Source organism: Pteropus medius, unplaced genomic scaffold (assembly GCF_902729225.1).
Source record: "Pteropus medius unplaced genomic scaffold, Ma_sr-lr_union100, whole genome shotgun sequence".
Taxonomy (NCBI): domain Eukaryota; kingdom Metazoa; phylum Chordata; class Mammalia; order Chiroptera; family Pteropodidae; genus Pteropus; species Pteropus medius.
In genome coordinates this window covers 4,374,419-4,390,694 of record NW_024344371.1, presented here as the reverse complement: position 1 = coordinate 4,390,694, position 16,276 = coordinate 4,374,419, and the positions used below count along the sequence as shown (strand labels likewise).

General features: G+C 31.7%; 1 protein-coding gene across 4 annotated transcripts in view; it reads left to right on the top strand.

The window, feature by feature from the left end:
- Positions 1 to 16,276, top strand: part of NOVA1 (NOVA alternative splicing regulator 1) — a 132,958-nt gene that overhangs the window by 32,058 nt on the left and 84,624 nt on the right. For 2 of the 4 annotated variants that reach the window (XM_039870442.1, XM_039870445.1), the window contains exon 3: positions 12,018 to 12,119. The exons of 1 other annotated variant lie outside the window; for it this stretch is intronic. The gene's annotated coding sequence lies outside the window, so the exon portion shown is untranslated. Of the gene's footprint in view, positions 1 to 7,764; positions 7,792 to 12,017; positions 12,120 to 16,276 lie in introns of all 4 variants that reach the window. One more of the 4 variants, XM_039870444.1, reaches the window with a different exon arrangement.

The window sequence follows — 16,276 nt, the reverse complement described above, 5'->3', positions numbered from 1 at the left end:
CAGTAATTTTTATAAATGCTCAAATATGGTTTCAAACACTGTATTAATTGTGCTTTTTTTGTGGAGACCTTTCCATAATGGTCGTTCCACAATCTAGATTGGTCGCTTTCTATGCCTGGTGCATAGCAGGTCATCTTGGGAGTTCCCCTGGCCGTTCTCCAGTGCTAGATCCTTTATTTCCTGAATCCCATACTCCTCTTGTCCCTTATCCTTCTTTGTTCAGCTGCTTCCTGATAAAGGATTTATAGGTGTTTGCTTGCTTGAAAATATTTTCATCCCATCCTTGCATTTGATTGAATATTTAGCTTAAGTATATAATCGTAGGCTATAAAATAATTTTCCTGTGAAAGCATTGCTCCCTCCTCTCAATTTTCCTTTCTCTATATCTGGTCACTGGCCATACGTTTAATATAGATTTGTCCTCTTATTTTAACTTTTCTCTCCCTTTTTTCATTTCTTTATCTTTTTTGTTCTATTTACTAGGAGATTTTATAGACTTTTTCTTTCACTGAATATTTTATTTAAGCTATTATTTTTGTTTTCTATAAATTACTGTTTCTCTGATTATTCTGTTTTTTTTTTTTTTTAACATAGCACATTGTTCGTATTTTGTGACTGTGATTATATCTCAGGTCTGTGAGGACAATAGTTGTTTTTTTTTTTTTAATGTTTCTTCTATTCTTTGTATTGCATTTCTTCTGAGAACTTTTTTCTGTTTATTTTGGTTCTAGTCTTTCATGTTGGAGACTTTTCTGAAAGCCTTGACTTAATGAGGTGCTACAAATTTGCTTGGAAGCTGTGTGTCTGGGGACAAGAATTGTTGCCTAGATGGCATCATTAGGGCAATCAAGTAAAGAACCAGAACTTCTCTTAGGAAATCCCAGATAGTGGTCTCTACATGTCTATTCTCTGGGGTCTTAAAGGTTCTCCAGTGAATTTTCAAATATTCTTTTCAGATGATTTACATCTATCTGCCAGTATTTAAGAGCCACCTGAGCCTTGTCTTTGTGTCCTGCCTATGTTGTGTGGGGTAGTTCTAAGTCAAGAACATCTCTGGTTCAAGATATTCAGCACTCTAATCATCTAGATGTGAAAGAGGACATGTGGAACAGAGTAGTTAACCTGTGTTTGGAAATGTTCTCTGTATAGACTCTTAGAGACTCCTCAGTCTTAGTTCTGACATTACCCCTGCCTTTCTCTTGGGCAAATTATCTTGATTCTTATGTGATCCTTTTCTGCCACTTAGTTTTCAGTTTCTTCTGCTGTGCTGAATAGTCACTATTCATCTTCTGTGACAAGCTGTTCATTTTTTAAAACCTTCTCTTTGTCCTTTGGTTTTGTACTATTTTTGTCATCTTAGTGGTGTTGCAGAAGGGAGTATGCTCAATCTTCTATACTTAACCATAATAACATTAATAATAACAACAACAACTAGCATAGCCTTACTATATGCTAGACTTGTTGTTTTAATGTAGATTTTCATTTAATCATCAAATCCATTAGAAAGACACCTCATTTTGCAGATGTAGGAAGAAAATGATAAGTAATTGCCCAATTCACAGGACTAGTAAGTGGCAGAAAGATTTTAATCTGGGAATTTACTTATGGAACCTGAGGTTGATACTTTATCATTATAGACCAGAAGTCTACAATACTCCTTCATGACATCTAGAGTTACTAAAACTAACGTAAATCTTGAAAATCACTTTAAATACGGCAAGTCACTATATGTTCGTATAATTAAATTAGAGGAAAACTTCATAGTTTATAAATATGCTGCCTGCATACACACACGCGCGCACACACACACACACGCAACGCACGTATAGAAATTATTGCATATTGAGCAAAGAATATTTTTTCCAGTAGCACAAAACAATATTAACTATTACCACTTACCACCATTCTTCTAAATATTTTTTTTAAATGACATTTAGTGTCTGTACTAGGACACAGTGTTCTACACACTAGGGATAATTAAAATCAGAGAACTAATAAGTTTTAGTTGATCTGTTAATCTTTTGTTTAAAAATTTCAAGAAGAGTGGAAATATACTTGTTTATAAAGATTTAAATATTATAAACAAACAAAACTTTTATTTTAAAAAAATTATAGCCAGTTGAAATTAAAATAAACTTAACTATAGAGTATCACCAGTTAAGAATAAATTCTGTTTGATGCAGTTTAATTTTTCTTTTATAATAATAATAAATCATTTCTATTTTATGAAATTTTACTATCCTTCTGTTTCTTCAGAGTAGACAGAAAGCTATTGCCTTGCTACTGAGAATATGATTTCTGAATCTAGGTGATGTACTGTTAGTACAGTGAAGCCAGAAATTATTCTCTTGTGTCAGTGGCTGCTGTTAAAGAATAAAAAAGGTTTGGGATAGGATGTATTTCTGTTGTCTCTACTCACAAATCTCATGGCATGCAAATAAGTTTTAAAACCAAGTGAGTTCAAAGTATTTTGTAACAAAAGAGAATCCCCGCTCTCAGTTCTTTCTCTACTCTCTCTAAAAATCCCAAGTATATTTTACTTTTATTTTTTTGATTAATTATTTATTTAGTTATTTTAGGCGAGGCAACCCTTGGTTGACCTCACAGATTACAAGGACTTTGTCAGTTGACAATCCCATATTTTTTATTTATTTTTTATTCCTGCAGCACCTGATCTTCCTAGGTGGTCTTCCATCCAAGTACTAACCAGGCTGACCCTTCTGAGATCAGACGGGATCGGGCTTGTTCAGGGTGGCATGGCCGTAGACCCAAGTATATTTTAAATTTCCATGATTTTTTCTTTTTCAGTGGCAACAGTCTTCAAACTTATTCAGTTTATTTAAGAGATAGAGCATTTGGAAATCATTATATTTTTTAGGAAACTAGAAATATTGTATATTTAAACTTAACATTAATAATAGCAGCAGTGATAACAACAGTAGCTAATAGTTATGTACATCTTACTATGAGTTTGGGACAGTTATAACTACATGCTTTCCATATGTTAACTGAATTAATTCACACGATAACTCTGTGAGGAAAATGGCACTAGAGATTAAGTGATCTGCCCAAAGCATGTATATATGTGAGGTATGTAGATATGTATATGTGTGTGTATATGTAAGTATATATACATATGCATACATACATATATATATAGAGATATATATGTATACATACTTACAGATATATTTATAGACATGTAAATATATATATTTTTTCTCTAAAATTAGAGGCAGGATGGGATTTGCTCACAGACAGTCTGTCCCATGGTCTGTCCTCATCACTACCATGTTATACTAATAGAATACTCTAGTGTAGGCAACTAGTAGGATTTATCAATTTTAAAAATTAGGTAAAAATCTCAAAATTAGGCAATTTTATTTCTTAATCTAGTTTTTTTATGAATTAGGGAAAGACTGCTGTTTGATTTTTATCTCCAAAAAGCCTCAGAAAGTTATAGAACACCTTTGTTGGACAACCTCTGCCTTGTGTCTTTACATGACATAAGCAACAAATTTATATTTCCTTATTCAATAAAATTTTCATATTATTAAGTTATCACAATGTTATAATTTTTATTATATTTCTATAACTTTGTGTTAAAAGAAACTGTAATATTCATTTTTACTTGAGGAAATTATATTTAAGGATGACAAAATATATTATAGACATATAAGAAGTTCTGGGAAATTCGTATACATTTTGACATCCTTAAAGTAGGGAGATGGTCTTAAATCCTGATAAAGTGAATATTTGTTTTTAATGTTACTACAAAATATAAATCTGATATATAATCTCCTGAATATCATTTATGGCTATTTGGATTAGGGAATGTCAATAGCAGTTGATAATAAGAGAGTCTCAAATATAAACCTATCCATATCATATAAAAATGATATTAAAATTTATAATTATCATATTTTTATTAGTGAGCAGTATCCTTCTCAGAGTTACAGTAACTAGTAGAATATTTAATAAATGATGAGGATAAGAATAAATTGTTCATTGTTAAATTCCAAATCAAATTCTGTATAATTATGCTCTTTAACACAGCTACAAGGATTTTTTATATTTTTGTAAAATTGATGGCTATTTCTCCTTTTAGGAGAAATGTATTAGAGTCATGAACATTACTGAGGAATATTAGAAAATAAATAGAATAATGATTGCACAGTGATATGGATAGATCTGCAGATTTGCACTTTAGAAAAACAGCTACCTTTTTTTTTTTTTTTAACTTTAAAGGGTAGTAAATTACTGCCTTCTTGGTAAAATTCATTCCATAGTTAATTTAAAATTTTCTGTTCCTATACATTTTCTATTGCATCCAAGTAAGATATATAATATGTAGGTAGGAAGGGAAACTTATCCTTGAATTCTTTTGGTAAGAAAAGTTTTCTGTTGCAATTTGCTGAAACAATATTACCTAGTTCCATTCTAATGTCATCAGGTAGGCTAGGGAATTTTAGAATGATTAAGTAAGGCATGAATATTTTTAAAAATATAACCTCAAACTCCTGATACTGTTATATCCATGGCATTATCTGGGTTTCTGAAATTAAAATAGCACGTTGTTAAACTTAACAAAATACTTGGCCTATTTAAATCTTGTTTGCCAGTTATAACTTTCCTATATATAGATTAAAATTTTATTGAGTATTATAGCATGAATAATTGTTTTTATAAACATGTAGCTTAATATGTACTGTGATCCTAGAAACTTATGAGCGATGAAAGCAAGTTTGGGTAGCTGTATGTTGATTTTTTATTTTGAATATATGAAATACTATGCTCCTTCACTGTGTTTCATTTAACTGCAAGTAGTCTGAAAAAGAAGTTTCAAATTGGAAAAATAATTTTTGGGTAGGACTATAAAACAATAGTTTTACAAAAAGAATGTCAATGGAAAAACGAACAAAAAAGTTCTACCTTGATAAACTCATTCGCATATCAGCCATTATAACAATGTTACCATTGTTTCTCTGTCTGCATTGCACTCATCACCATATTTTAAAACCAGATATAAAATGTTTTTCCGTAATTTACTGTCATGACTATTGCTAGAAAAATAATAATGTTAGCATTTGCATTTAGATTTTTCATATAATTATCCTAAACCTTTACTTCTTGACCTTCTTAATAGAACAACCACTTAAAAAAAAATAGACTTCAAGTTTTAAAGCTTTTTTAGGCTTACAGAAAATTTTAGTTGAAAGTCGGGGGAGTTGCCATATACCTTTATTTGTCTCAACTTCTCCTGCTCCCTAGTGCAGAGTTTCTCCTATTATTACATCTTGTATTAGTGAGGTACAATTGTTATAATCGATGAGCTAATATTGACAACATTATTAACTGAAGTCCATAGTTTACATTAAGATTCATTCTTTGACATGTGTCTACCATTATAGTATTATACAGAACAATTTACTGCCCCAGATATGCCCTGTGTACCACCTGTTCATTTGTCCCACCCTACCCATGCATCTCTGGCAACCACTGATCTTTTTACTCTGCAGTTTTGCCTTTTCCAGAAAGTCATATCCTTGGAATCATAAAGTATGTAGTCTTTTCAGATTGGATTTTTCATTTTACAATATGCATTTAAGGTTCCTACATGATTTGTTTGTTTGTTTGTTTGTTTTGTGTGTGTGTGTGTGTGGCATGATAGCTCATTTCTTTTTATCACTGACTAATATTACATAATGTAGATTTAACTCAGTTTGTTTATTTGTTCACCTTTTGAAGGACATCTTAGTTATTTCCAAGTTTTGGCAATTATGAATAAAGCTACTGTAAACATTTGTGTGTAGGTTTTGTGTGGACATAAATTTTTAGCTCATTTGGGTAAATACTAAGGAGTGTGATTGCTGAATCATATGGTAAGAGTATGTTTAGTTTGAAAGAAACTGCCAAACTGTTTTCATAGTGGCTGTACCATTTTGCATTCCCACTAACAATGAATAAGAGTTCCTATTGCTCCACATCCTACCAGTATTTGGTGTTGTCACTCTTTTGGATTTTAGCCATTCTAATAGGTGTGTGTTAGTATCTCATTGTTCTTTTAATTTGAAATTCCCTAATGACTGTACTGTTATGGATTGAATTATGTTTCTCCCCAAATTCATATGTTAAAGTCATAATGTCCAGTACCTTAGAATGTGGCCTTATTTGGAGATAGGGTCTTCACAGAGTTAATCAAATTGGTGAGGTCATTACAGTGGATCCCAACTGTATGACTAGTATCTTTATGAAAAAGAGAAATTTGGACACAGGGAGAATGCCATGGCAACATGAAGACTGCCTTCTATAAGCCAATGATTGAGGCCTGGAATCTGATCATGCCCTCACAGCCTTCAGAAGGAACTAACCCTGCCAACATCTTGATTTTGGATTTTTTGCCTCCAAAATTGAGACAGTTTCCGTTGTTTATGCCACCTGGTTTGTGGTGCTTTGTTTTGGCAGCCCTAGCAAACTAATACACATATGGTGTTCAGCATCATTTCATGTGCTTTAATTGTTCACTTTTTGGTGAGGTGATTCAGTTATTTTGCCTATTTTAAAATTGGATTGTTTTCTACTTTTGAATTTGAGTTTTTGTATATGTAGATTACTAGTCCTTTATCAGATATGTGTTTTGCAAATATTTCCTTCCCATCTGTAGCTTGTTTTTTCATTCTCTTAACAGTGTTTTTTGCAGAGTGGAAGTTTTTAATTATACTGAAGTCCAGCTGATCAATTTGTTTCTTTCACAGATTGTGTTTTTGGTATTGCATATAAAAAGTCAATCCCAAAGTCACCTAGATTTTCTCTTATGTTATATTCTAGGAGTTTTATAGCTTTGATCCATTTCAATCTAATTTTTAAGAAAGGTATATTTCTACATCCTGATTTTTTTTCTTTGCATGCGGTTATCTAGTTATGACAGCATCTGTTGAAAAAGCTATCCTTTTCTCCATTGAATTTTGTTTGTTCCTTTGTTAAAGATCAGTTGATTATATTTCTGTGGGTTTATTTCTGGGCTCTGTTCTCTTCCATCGACCAGTGTGTCTTCTTTCACCAGTAGCACTCTTGGTTACTGTAGCTTTATAGTAAGTCTTAAAGTTGGGTAGCGTTAGTCTTCCAACTTTGTGCTTGTCCTTCAATATTATGTTGACAATATGGCTGACAATATTTATTAACAGTGAATTAACATGATTTTCCTTACACTTTCCAGTTTATTAATAACTGATATTTTTGTATCATGAAAAATTGGACTAGAAAAACTATAAATATTGAACTTATTTTTGTAATATTGACTCATTACTTTCTCTTCATTATGTTGTATCTCTGAGGACTGACTGATAAAATATATGTTGAATATACATAGCATAATTTCGGATGATGAGTGATTGTAAAATGAATGGAAACATTACATAAAGAGGTATAATCAATGTAATAGGACCTCGTGTTCCCTAAAAATATGACATTTAAACAGAGATAAGGTTTGTATAATTTAATCATGTAAATACTGAACCTTACTTTATTTAAAAAGTTATACTTGAGTTTTTAGAGAAGTCCCATTAAATATTAATTTAAATATTAAATGACTGGAAAGAGCATGTTTCAGTTTAGGGGAAAGTCTTAGGTTAAGCTATGAGTCAGAGCACAATATTCTCTTAAATTGTTTTTTAGATTATTTCAATATGAATATTGAAAGTGTTCCTTTAAAACAATAAACTTTCTAACCTGTTTTTTCTTTCTTTTTTGCTTTTTCCTTCCTAGAGCCTTTTTGTTCTGCAAGCTTCTGAGGTTGGTGTCTTTTTTAGGGGATTTTACTTTTTAGCTCCTATATAACCTATCGTTCTTTACAAATGTATAAAATATTTATATTTATTTGTATTTGTAATAAGATCTAGTATTATTTACAAGTGTTAAAAATATTTCTATAACTTCTATGCAAGGATAAAATCTAAGGAATTCCTTATAAATTACTAATTATGTAATTGCTAGTTGTTCTTAAGAAGAATAAGATAATGCAGGCATTTGGCTTGATATTTGTAGAATGTTTTAGAGACATGAAAAGTCACAATCACTTAACTAGCTCATTTCATAATACAGTGTGAACTGAGATGAAGAATTAATGAGAATATAAACATGGGATGGTTTTTTTTTTTTAATATGGTCTTTGTTTATGATTGGTCACATCACTTTGTTTCTTTACTCATCTCAAGAAAGTGTCATAACTTCCTGGACACTTCAGAAAATCTGTTTAATCTGACTTTAATCTAGTAAAGTTGGTTGAATCTGACTGGTTTGAATTTTAACGTCATAGCCCAGTTGAAAACTCAACTTTCCCTCTTCTACTTAGTGCCACTTAGGCTTTTTTTGGAGTGTGGAAGTGGTTGAATCTAGTCAGTCACTCTGCTCACTCCAGTGAGAGAGGAGTGATCTGCTTTTTCATTTATACTCCAGTTTTTCTTTCTGGGTGTTGATGACTGGAGGAGAGAGGTAGAAAGGGGAAAGGCTCTCTTACTTATGTTTGAATAAGTAAGGAACTTTGTTCCTTTTTTTTTTCTCTTTAGGCTTTTCTAACACTGACTAGATAGACCTTATGCCTTCTATAGAGAAAGAAAGACAAATATTAGATCTCTGATGCAGCACATGTGTAAAAGTTTTTTTTTTTTTTTTTGGTATGGGGGGAGTGAGGTATTTTTGGAGAGCCGTTCTTTCCAGTTCTGGCTGGCTTTTTCTACTCTTTCTCCGTCTCTACCTTTCTAGTATACCCACAGCCTCTGGCTGCTTGGATTCTTTTCTGGAGGTTCAAGTCCAGCTGCTTTCACAGTCAAGACCCTCTTTGCTCTTTCAAATAGTGATTCTAGTTCTACCCCTAATTCCAACTCCAGGTCTTTTTTCCTTCTTGTCAATGGGCATGGAAGGGGAGTGGGCATGGGATGATAAGCAAATCTGAACACAAGCAGAGGTCCAGCCTCGAGACGAGGTACCAGTTTTCTCATTTTGTTGGTCATTTGGAGTCATTCTTGCTTTATTTCGACTCGGCAATAATGCTGTCCACCTACAATTAGTCGATGCAGCAAACTGATGATTAACTACTCATTCAAGATGGGGTGGGGTTGGGCAGTCTGGGGCAAAGGGGAACTGAGGAAGGTAAAGATGTTTAAGTTATGGAGGAGTAGTTGGCTCTCATTTGTTTCTGCCTTCTGAATGAGAAATACTTGATTCTTTGTTCTTAGTCTTGGGTTCTAATTGCCAATCCCAGGGCAATAAGAAAAGTCCCACCTGATATTCTGTTATGTAAATTTTACTTTACTCTTTGCTAGTACTTACATTCTTGCTGACTACCATCAATTTCACTACATCAGCTGGCATGATCCTTTTAAAAGATTAAAGAAGGAATATTACTCCCCCAGGCAAAATTCTGTCTTGGCTGTATTTTTTTAAAATCCAAAGTCTTTATTATGGCCCGCAAGGTCCTCTGTGATCTGACCCCTGATTAAAATTTTGATCACTCGTTCTTGTCTCAAGGCTTTGCTTTTGTTATTCCATCTGTCTGCAGTATTATTCTTAGCCCAGAAACTCTGTGGACTCATTCCGCATTATTTGGAACCAACTATTAGTTGTATAGTTTGTTATTTCAAAAATATTATTGGATCTTCTGTTTCTTCACTGAGTATCCTTAATATATGGTAAGATTTCATTTGTCACTTTTGATAAGTATTTAAAAGTCACCACAATCTCGAAGAGCACCATCAACACTGTTTTGTGATATGGTTTATAATATTGTGAATTCATTTTAAAGGTAAGGCTAGGATACATATTTTAACTCAAGGGTTGTTATTAAAGAGTGTGTATGCATGAATGTTTATTGTGTCTTTTACCTACAGAGAACTAACCTCAAAAGGGGCAGGGAAAATGATTGATGAAAGTAAAAGTGTTACTTGTATAACCTTTTCAGAAAATGTAATTCCTTGATAGATTCTTCAGATTTATATGTTTAGTTTGTATGTTATTGTGTGAATGACAGGAGAGACTAATAAAGGAAATAAAATTATTTATATAATAATGGAAACCAAATGTTTTACTTACCCAAACATTTTCCAAGTAAGTGCAGTGTCATAGAATGGGCCAGTGAGCTTTTTGGGAAATGTAGACTCCATAGAGTATGTAGCAGTGTTCCAGAACTTATATTTAGCATTTTGTACCTAAAATAATGCGGAAATATATAGCTTTTGATATTGGTCTCTTTGAGAAGGCACAGCTAAATAAATGTAGAAGACACAGCTAAATAAAAATAATACTGTGAGGTTATAGAGCAGTAACCAAAGATGGGACCCTATAAGGAAGTTTTGTTTGAGATAGCTCTTTTGAACAATTATTACTATTACTAATAATAGTAGGTCAATAATTGTACCATGTGCTTTATGTGAGTTATTTCATTTAGTTGTTGAAACATCCCTGTGTCTGTTACTCATTTTACATAAGAAGAAACAGCTCAGAGTTAGTCATTTAACAAATACTGCTCCTCATTCAGTTGGGTGTCTTCACAATGCTTATCAGTAATTCCTTCAATGTTTGGGGGAAGTCAAGAACCTTTTGACACCCTGACAAAAGCTTACGACCTATTTTCCATAGAAAAATGTACTTATGAACCCATATACTATGTCTTTATTTTCATATGCAATTTTGCAGAATTCCTAAGTTCCCTAAATCTCATACATTGACCCCTGACTGGGAATCCCTGATATCTGTGTCTTCTTTAATAAAGAGACTGGGGGACTCTGTACTTTTTTTTTCTCCTACTACCTCTTGTCACTTAAAGGAAATATTTATTTACACTATGTCTTATTCTAGAAAGAATTTCAGAAAGCTGAAAAGAAATGTTCAGCTATCTCTGACTCCACTGAGTATTTGCCAAAATAAATAAAATCTGTTATGGCAAGTGAGATTCAGAAAAGTTTTATGTATGGGACACTTTTTATTGGCAGATTTGTTGGACTTTGCTTCAAAGCACCCTCAGTCTGTGTCAGGAACCTAAATGTGCTATTTTGAAATAATGTAAACAGTTACCTCTTTAAGGTTGTGTAAACATAGTAGCTGTTCCTAGAGGTAGATTAGAAAAATAGCCTAGTGATTCAGTGATATTTCTCAGTGAAGAATATTCTAATTTTATCTTCTGATTTCATTAAAGACCATTAGAAAAGGTGGCAGTGGTGTAATAAAAGTAGGATTTGGTAATAATTTTCTGTATTAATGAACTAAAGCTATCATACATTCGGTTAACTCATTTATAGGAGTGAAGGATGAAGACTATTTAAATTCTGACTCAACGTGACTTTGCAGAAAAAGAAGTTGCATTTTATAATCCGATCACTATTAAAGTTCCATATGAAAAATAATATAACCATTGCTAGTGTTGAGGACTTGTTATTTCATAAAATTCCTTTTTTTTCATATAAAGTAATTTAGAATTTCAGAATGGTTTTTCTTACATTTCTTTTTAAATATTTTAATGTTTCCTGTGCTTCAATTCTGATATCTCACCAATTTTGTTCCCCGCCCCCTTGAATTGTCATCTTAAAACAAAAGCATTAAATTAGCTGAAAAGAGTGAAGAATCTTACTATATACATTTGCCTGGTTTTAGGTAAATTACTGTAGAAATAATGCTATAAATCAATATACAATGTTTGGGTTTAGTTTTTAACACATGTTTTAACGTTGATTTATAGTTATGTTGTGACTTGAATAACTGTTTCTATTTTTTTCTTTCAATCATTCTTAACATTCAATTTTTAAATGAATGGTAGCTCATCTCTGTAGGGCTCTTGTGACTAAATGATGTATTCTGTTTTGCTGTGGCACAGTTTTCAGACAGCCACTTTTGTTGTTAAATATTTTCATTTTCTATAGTACTTTTCATCCCTGTATATATGTACAGGAATCACTTCACCCACCACCGAATTGCAGCCACTTCTGAGGTGGAACGCAGCAACTCTTTAACAGCGCACTTTCCCCTAGGTGCTGACAGCTGCAGAAGAAATTGTACATGGTCCTGTACAGAAGGTATTTCTCCACTGTGCCATCTGCAGAGTGAAACTGACTAGGAGTACTACATAGACTGTAAGTTTCTTGTGTACCCGCTCTAGACTGGAAAACCCAATATGAGAATAACAGATAACTGGGAAGCATCATTTAAAAATGTATTGAGGTCAGTTAAACTTAGTGCTGCTCTAAATTTTATTTTAAGGTCATCTAATTTGTGATTGGTACAGAACTGAGTAACAAACAAATGGATGCACTCCTTGGAAATTATTTTTTTCTAAAAGCAAATGAAATTAAAATGCTTTTATAAATTCTTCACTTTTAATGAAACTTAAAATAATTGATTTTGTTTTTAAATATTTTCAAATAACCAAACCAATATATAAGATTTAAGACCTGTGTTCTTAAAAGTAGCAAATCAACTTATAACATAATATGAATATCTTAATTAGCTTTGCTTGCAATGTTTTATGCGTTAGTCTTTATACTTTCATTCTTTTGGTGAAATTTTTGCAGCAAAGCCAGTTTATGATGAACCTAGTTTTCATTCTTTATTTTAGAAACATTGAGTTTGAATTTTTCTTTTGACGTATTGAAACAAAGCTTGGGAGAGAAAAAACAGTAAATAATTGAACTTTCACTTACTGTATTTTAGTCTCTCTCCCCCATTCAATTATTTAATGATTTTCTTTTTTCTTTTGTAAAGGCAATTTTACAAGAGTGCTATCTTTAGTTACAGTTTGGCATGTTTATGCCTTCTAGGATAGGGAAATAAGATTAGAAACTGTTGTGTCTATTATTAAACAATATCTTATGGATTGATATATTTAATTATTTTGCTTTTTTAGTCAATAGTATGATGTACTAGTTACCAGTTGTTTTTTAAAATTATTTTTTGTGCGTCTATAGACATTTCTGTGACAAGAAATTAGGGTCCTATTAGTGTTCATGAAGTTTTAGTCATATGAAATATAGTGTCTTTTTTTTAGCTAATCTAAATTATGTGTCATAAATTAAGTGATATTTTGTGTATATCTCTATACCTATAGATTCTCAATGAAAGCAGATAAAAGTCTCTCTGGGCCACAGTTTACATACTTGTAAAATGAGGTGGGTGGAAGAAATATTTTCTAGAGACCCTTTTTTTAAGTCTTTTCTGTTCAACTCAGGGGTAGAATTTTGCGTATTTGGAATTGTACCTTACATTATGTAACCAGTGTTTTGGTGCAAATGATTTTGTTCTAGTTAGAATATTATTTTTAGTAATTAAAGGCCGAGTGATGGTATTTCAGAGTCAAAAGAAGAGGCCTGATTTCCTACAGAGATTGACAGCTGTCTCTAATTTGGTATTAGAGTTACCACCGTTGTTCTGAAATATATATATACATATATATTTTGGGGGAATAAATATAATACAATTCTCAATATCCTATTCAACATGGAAGCATCAGGTAACTTAGAAAAACCTAGACTTTATTTACATTCAGAGTAGAATGTAGTTAAATGTTAGCAAAAAACTTTTTAATGGTATTTTCTTCATTCAGTAGTCAAAGCACTAAAGTAAACATTAATATTTTAAAGAATATAGTTTAGCATAATATCATGTATTTGTGTATCTCTATTAAGAGGGTATTTTATCAATATATGACATTTAATTTGCTATAATTGGTTCTTTTGCATTTTCTGCAAACAGTGTAATTGTAAGTATTGCTTAATCCCATTCATCTTATTAACTGAAGTAATCATATTTGACAGAATAGACCATATGATTTATATATTATTTTAATATTTTGGTGAAAAGGTACAAACTATACCAATTGTACGTATCTGAGTATATATTTTTCAATTATACAAGATATTTAATTGTTACATATTAGACCTTTGTATGTTGTAAATTTAACAACTTATTAGATTCTATTTTCAAACATATAAATCTTATACTTTGATATATTCCTAGTGTATATTATTTGGAAAAGGGAATTGGAAACTAATTTTTATTGAATATACTTGTATATTATTTGAATTTAATGAATATGTATTATTTGTATAATCAAAAATAAAGGAAAATGTTGGTATTAGTTAAATTATATATTTGGAACACTTATTTATTTTATTTAGAAATTATCTTCATTGCATAAAATATATTATAGAAATCTAATATCTCTGTTTGATTATTTTCCAAGAGAGAGCTTTTCATCTTATTCTGAAGGACCAGAATTATGGTTGGACTTATTATTTAATTTATATTCACTTATAATTTTGGAATTCAGAAATAAATGCTAGACCAAGAGTAATTAAATTTTAATGAAACCTTTATTTTTCATGCTCCCCATTATAATTTTCTATTCAAAGTAGGAAAAATTAAGCAAATGCATAGATGATTATATGAATTTTAAATACTTAATGATATGGACTTAGACCTCTACAAAAATCTGACAACTTCTAGCTTTCAGTTAGAGGTTTAAAAAGAAATATTAGCATCAGCTAAAGAAATAGTGAAATTCATGAGAAAATAAAAAAGATATAAAGAAGTATATTTTGAGTGTAGGTTTTATATAATTTAAAAGGAGATGATTTTGCAGTTTAACATTAGGTGAACAATTCTTTTTATACTAAATGGTTTATATTTGAGTTACTTCATGTAAACGAGTATTCAAACATTATTTTCTATCCAAAATATAATTTACATTCATAGAACAATATGTGCAGTTTGAATTTATATATTTTAGAAATAAACGTGAAAAGGCTTTTTTCTCCCCCAAATAACCTCAAGCAGATACATGGAGATAAAATATTCATATGATTAATTCAATCATTGCTAATTTTATTTTATAGATCAATCAAATTCTGCCTGTTTTTATGAATTTTGCAGATATTCCTCAGTACAAATTAAATTAGTTTAAAATTTTAAATGTGTGAGTTTTCATAAAGAACTTTGGATGCCACAGATCATTTTTATCTTTAATACTGAATTAACAAGAGTTATTACTTCAAAATTTTTCTTTAACTCTGCAGTTTCTGTGTGTTGTGGGTAAAGTGTGTGTGTGTGTGTGTGTGTATGTGTATGTGTATATCATCATCCTAATGTGTTTTCTGATCTGAAGTCCTGACTGCTACTTTGTAGCTATTTAATTAAGTGTAAATTGTTTAACAACTTTAAGAGTTTTTCTTTATCTGTTAATTGAGAAATATTACACCTACCTCACAGGGTTGTTGTGAGGAAAAAAAAAAATGTTAAAAAGTGCTTACCATATACCAGCTATGCTGGTATATGACCAATGGATGTTACTTAAACCTTCCAGTGGCTCCCATTGTCCTTATGATAAAATTCAAATTTCCAGTCTAGGCATGTGATCGGGTTCCTCCTTTATGTCCTCAACTTTATTTCTTTCCTTGGAAGTGGCACGTATTGATTGTTTGATTGATTGATAACTAAACTTTTTGCAGTTCCCAGAGAATGTCATGGTTTCTTTGGGCCTTTGCCTGAAACATTCTTTCCAACCACTCACATATCCCTTTATCCCTAGGCTACTATCCTCTGTATGACTCAGCTTCATCCTTCAGGTCTCACTCTAGATTTCTTCTTATCTAAGAAGTTTCCTATACCTTCCTCATCCCTTATACTTTTGTTAGATGACCCTTCCTTATGATCCTATAGGGTTTGCTTATTCCTGTTCTAGCAGTTTGCACATATAATATAACTGCCTTTGCACTATTCAGGTTTTTCTGTAAAGGGTGGAGTCTGCCTTTAACTTCTCTTCCTCAGTACTAACAGTTTCTGCAACTCAGGATGTGAATGAACACTTTATAAATAGGTGTAGGTTCCCCAGAAGTGAATTCAAACATATTATATGATTAGTACTCTAAAAAATAACTAATTCTTCTATATATATGGAACAGATTTCAAACTCAATAATCATGTCAAAATTATGGCCTTAAAATTAGACTACTTTGCCTGCCATTTACTACTCTTAATGGGTTGATTAAGAGATGAACTCACTGCAGTCAAGCAGCAAGTTACTTTTTTCTTTCCTGTCACTCGCACCTGAAATCCCACTCTGAATATGATTTTCTGCCCCTTGGTAAATACTACTCAAGTGTCTTTATGTCTTTTGGATTCTTTCTTCTGCTTTTCTGGGTTTATCAAAGACTGCCAATGTCTGGGGATAACCCAGTTGTAATTCCTAGATTCCGTTGATACTTCCTTTGTTTGTCTTCTCTTGACCACCCGCCTT